The sequence below is a fragment of the Nannospalax galili genome, unplaced genomic scaffold (assembly GCF_000622305.1).
Source record: "Nannospalax galili isolate Female #2095 unplaced genomic scaffold, S.galili_v1.0 scaffold1028, whole genome shotgun sequence".
In the NCBI taxonomy this organism is placed as follows: domain Eukaryota; kingdom Metazoa; phylum Chordata; class Mammalia; order Rodentia; family Spalacidae; genus Nannospalax; species Nannospalax galili.
Window position 1 is genome coordinate 1001641 of NW_008357999.1, and position 5596 is coordinate 1007236.

A 5596-nucleotide genomic window follows, 5' to 3' on the forward strand; every position below is an offset into this window, starting at 1 on the left:
AAGTTCTGTTTCCAGCAGTCATGTGGGCTAACAGCCATCTGTTAACTACAGTTTCAGGGCTCTGATGCCCTCTTCTGGGGGATGGAGGCAAAACACCCATACATATAAAATAAAATAAAATTTTTAAAAAGGAACAAGACAGGGCTTGGAGAGATGGCTCAGCAGTTAAGAGCACTTGCTGCTCTTGCAGAGGACCCGGGTTCCGTTCCCAGCACTCACTCCAGTTCAAGGGAACACCCCTTTTTCTGGTCTTTGTGGGTACCAGGTACAATATGGTGCACATTCATATATACAGACTAAATACTAATAAACATAAAATGAAAAATAAATCTTAAAAAATAAAAGTAGCCAGGTGTTGATGTCTTTAGTCCCATCACTCAGGAGGCATAGGCATGCAGAGCTCTATAAGATTGAGGCCAGCCTGGATTACATAGTGAGTTCCAGTCCCAAAGCAAACAAAACAAACAAACAAACAAACATAAACAGTGCTGAGTGTGGTGGCGCACACCTTTAGTCCCAGCACTTGGGATGCAGAGGCAGGCGAATCTCTGTGAGTTCAAGACCAGCCTGGTCTACATAGTGAGTTCCAGGCCAGCTGGGGTACAGGGAGACCCTGTCTCAAAAAAGACCAGAAAACAAACAGATAACCCCCCCCCAAAACAGCAACAAATAATAAAAAGAAAATATCTGGACATGGTAACATATGTTCATGACCCTGTACTTAGGATGTACAGGCAGGAGAACCAGGAGTTCAAGACCAGCCTGGACTATATAATGAACATGAATCCAGCCTGGGCTCCATGAGACCCTGTCTCAAAAGTCTATCAGTACTCACTCTGGCAGCACACATACTAAAATTGGAACAACTCAGAGCAGGGTAACATGGCTCCCACACAAGGATGACATGAACATTTTCGACACAATCCGTATTAAAAAATAAAATTAAATCAGGGTTGGAGAAGTGGCATGGTAGTTGAGAGCACCTGCTCCTCAATTCTGAGAAACAGAGTTTGGATCCCAGCACCCCACATCGCGTGCCTCACAAATGCCTGTTACTCCATCTCTACGGGATCCAATGCCCTCTTTCTGGCCTCTGAGGGCACCTACACACACACACACACACATACACACATAAGTGTACATAAAAAAATAAAAAAACAAAAATAAATAATAAAAAAATAAATCTAAAAGCATCAAACAATGGGGCTGGAGAGACGGCTCAGCGGTTAAAGAACAGTGGTTGTTCTTGCAGAAGACTGGGGTTTGAATCCCAGCACCCCCAGTGCAGCTAATAACTGTCCATAACTCTCGGGCGTGGTGGCAGAGGCCTTTAATCCCAGCACTTGGGAGGCAGAGGCAGGCAGATCTTTGTGAGTTCAAGGCCAGCCTGGTCTACATAGTGAGCTCCAGGACAGCTGGGGCTACAAGCAGACCCTGTCTCAAAAAGACCAAAAAAACAAAACAAAAAAAAAAACCCAACCAACCAAACAAACAAAAAAAAACCCAAAACAAAAAACAAAAAACCAAAACCCAACTGTCTGTAACTCCAGTCCCAGGGGATCCGACAGCCTGTTCTGATCTCTGAGGGCATTGCATGACACGGGTGTACTTACCTACATGCAGGCAATACATGCATACACATAAAAAAAGTTAAAAAATCAAACAAATAAACATATAAGCAAACAAATTAAAAACCTGATCAAAGTTGAAAACTACTCTTTCGTAGTAAACATCGCAACTGGATGGAATATACTGAGAACCAGGGAAGGCTGAAGTCTGAGCCCTGGGCTTACAGCTGTGTTTCCCTAGGCCCACCTGGGGCAAATCTTCAACACATACTCTTCAGGGGAAAAAGATCAAGACTCCCGTCAGACACTCTGACAAGATACAACCAAGCCTGGCTTGGAGGCGCACACCTTTAATCCCAGCATTCAGGAGGGCAGAGGCAGGTGGATCCCTGTGAGATTGAGGCCAGCCTGCTCTACATAGTGAATTCCAGGTCAGCTGTGGCTACAGAGAGACCCTGTCTCAAACCAATGACTGCTATGTGTAATTTCTTTTTCTTTTTTTTTCCTTTTTTTGAGACAAGGTCTCACTGTGTAACCCTGGTTGTCCTGAAACTCACTATGTAGCCCAGACTGTCCTCAAACTCACAGAGATCTGCCTGCCTCTGTCTCCAGAGAGTAGGGATTAAAGGTGTGTGCCACCATGCCTGGCTGCTATGTGTATGTTTAAATGTATAAGAAGTCAGAAAGATCTGGAAGAAGACTCACTAAACCACATCCTCTAGAGACAGGGAAAGTCAGGGTGGTGTTTGCTCTCTACTCTCCTATTGGGCAGGGACGGTGTCCTCTGCTTAGGGGACAATGTACAAAACCAAGGGAGCTCCTCACATGAAGTCCGTCTGGTTTCTCTCTCATCTCCTCTCTCTACTCTCTCCTTTTTACCCCCTCCATCCCTCCCTCCCTCCCTCACTCCCTCCCTCCCTCCCTCTCTGTCTCTCTCCAGGTTCTGGCTGCATATTCCAGGTGGATCTTGAATTCAGTGAGTATCCCAGGCTGTCCTAGATCGTGCTATGTAGCTCGGACTAGCCTCAATCTCAAGATTCTCCTGCCTCCTTTTGAGTGCTGGGATTATTTTCTGTAAAGCAAGACCTTTGACAGTCTTTTTCGTTTGTTATTATGTATTTATTATTTGTGTGGTGCCGTGGATGGAACCCAGGGCCCGGGGCTCATGCCACCACCGTGCTTTGGCAATTCTTATCTTTCTTATTCCTAAAAATGGCAACACAACAACTGATACTCAAAAGATATCCCCTAACAGCAGTTGTTTAAAGCATCCCTGCAAAAGTAATGCCTGTAAAAAAAATCCAGGCCATGTGCTCGGAGCCTCCAGTAGATGGCGAGCAAATCCTATAATTTGGAGGTGATCTAGACTTGAGCTCCTTTCCCCCTTCCACCCCAGCTGGCCACTGAAGCCCTAATTTATGGGTCAAAGGTCACTAAATGGAGGACAGATAATGAAGCTGAACCCCATCCTGTGCCTGTGTCCTGGCTCTCCTCCCCTTATCAGGAATAAAGGCTACATGGAAGGATGGAGAATGTGTGCATTTCTCTTAGGAGAAAAGAAGGAAAAGATGCATTTATTGAACTCACACTGTATACAAAGCTGTAAATGAGCATCATCGAATTAGGCCTCACAGGGATCAATCTGTATGGTTGTAACTTAGAGGACAGAAATATTTTGTGTGAAGACAGGTTTGGTGGCATATGCCTTTAGTCCCCAGCACTAGGGAGCTAGAGGCATGTGAATCTCTGTGAGTTCCGGTTCAGCCTAGTCTATATTGTGAGTTCCAGGTCAATTAGGACTGCATGGTGAGACCCTGTCTAAAAAAAAAGGTGGTGGTAGTGATGGTGGTGGTGGTGGTGGTAGTGGTGGTGGTGGTGGTGGGGTGGAGAGATTGCTCAGTGTTTAAGAGCACTGACTGCTCTTGCAGAGGACCTGGGTTTGGTTTCCAGCACCCACATGTGGCTAACCTGTAACTCCAGTTCCAGGGGATGGAATTAAAGGTGTGCGCCACCACGCCCAGATCTAAACTTAATTTTTTTGTATGTGTCCGACATGCATGCAGGTACCCCTGGAAGTCAGAAGAGGGCGTAAGATCCTCTGGAATGGGAGGTACAGGCAGTTGTTAGCTGCCTGATGCGGGTGTAGGGAACTGAACTCAGGTTCTCTCCAAGAGCAGACTATCCTAGTAACTGCCAATCCATCTTTTCACCCCCCATCACTATGTATTATTAATAAACACAGCAAAGAATAAAAGTGTGATACAAACTTGTCTTATTGCCACCTGACTATGGAGGAAGTCATGGCTGGCCTTAGGGACTCTTCACAAAATGAAGAGGGATCACGTTTGAATACTCTAGTGAAGATCCAGTTCTTAAGGGGCAGTCAACCCTCAGGAAAGGGACTTTTGGCTATCTATTAGAGGGCTTTATGTACAGGTGGCCAGTCAAAGTTGAAAGCCTAGAAGAATGTGGCACAAGAGGTATGTGGCTAACGAGCTGGTGGACAAGTCAGTATGCTCAGCACTTGGGAGTGGGTAGCTGGAGGATCAGGAGTTCAAAGCCAGCTTGGACAGCATGAGGTTATCAGAAAACTAAGAGGGGCCGGAGAGATGGCTCAGCAGTCAGGAGCACTGGCTGCTCTTGCAGAGGATCTGACACCTTCTTCTGACCTCCTTGCCATTGCATGACACGGGGGCACTTACATACATGCAGGCGATACAGTCATACACATAAAATAAAAAATAATAAATAAAATATTAAAAAAAAACTAAGGTGGGGGAGAAAGAGAGAGAGCGAGCGATTCAGCCCCATTCCCTCAGCCTGTGCTGCCTTTGCTTTTGTGTTAGCTGTCTTCCTCTCCCCATAGTCTGAGTGTCCTCGATTGCCGTCCAGCATTCCTAAAAGCTTTTCCTGGACAGTGAATCTGCGTTGCTCACTGTTTGACGTCTTCATTCACATAAATGATCCACAGAACAGCCACACAAGCGGGATGTGCCAGACGCCCAGACAGGAACAAAGGTGGAAGAGAATGCCAGAACACTTGCTTTAACTACAGTTTTTAAATTTATTTTTATTTTATGTGTATGAGTGTTAGGCCTGTGTGTATGTAAGTGCACCCGTGTTGTGCATTGCCTGAAGGGATCAGAAGAGGGTGTCAGATCCCTTCTCTCCTGGGAGGCCCACACACTCGACTCCCAAGCCCCCCTGTGAGGTGAGCTGTGTCCTTCTTGGCTCCCAGACCCCACAAAACCAATACAATGACTTCTATTTTGTTTTTTTTTTGGTATAGTTTATCATGTCTAGAAGAGAGTTACTTAGAAAGGCACACACCCTTGGGCTCTTTCACCTACATCTCAGCTGAGCTTTCAGCTCCGCTCATCCGGCTGAGCACCACTGCCCAAGATGGTGATTTCCTACCACCTCCCTGCTTTGGCCCTGCCTGTCCTTAGAACCATCCTCTCATGCAGTTAAAGCTGACCAGTTGGGTGAGAGGGGTGACTGTCTCCGCCTCTGTCTACAGAGTCTCTTAGGGTTCAGTGCTAGTTCTTTCGGAGGACACACCTATCCAACACCCCGGAACTGGAGTTAAGGATGGCTGTGGGTGCTGGGAACAGAACCCAAGTCCTCCGAAGGAGCAGCCAGTGCTGTTAACTGCTGAGCCATCATTCCAGCCCAGGCCTGCCAAACTTACTGACCCTGACTCAACACAGCCTTTGTCCCTATTCATAATGCTCCCCCAGACCTCACCTTCAAGTGCAATGTCACCTATGTCCCCTAGGCTCAAAATGGCCTTTACTTGTAGAGTGCTAGTTCACACAACTGCTGAGCAGAACTTATTCAGGGAGCTGTGTGGGATATGGTCTTGTTCCCCTCAGCACCCCTTTTTATTGCCTGTTCCCACCCCCCTTAGCTTAGACACATTTCGTATGGAGGAGATCACAACCTTCTCTCAGTAGATCTGACCCATGCAGCTGGCTTTCTAACACCTCTCCTATCCCAGCTGAGCCCTCTGCTTCACCGGTGGTCAT

At 46.6% G+C, this 5596-nt stretch overlaps 1 non-coding gene across 1 annotated transcript; it reads left to right on the plus strand.

The window, feature by feature from the left end:
- Nucleotides 1–827: 827 nt before the first annotated feature.
- LOC115068108 lies at nt 828–934 on the plus strand. Its single transcript, XR_003847483.1, has one exon. It is a non-coding gene; the product is annotated as a U6 spliceosomal RNA (small nuclear RNA).
- The last annotated feature ends 4662 nt before the right edge of the window (nt 935–5596 follow it).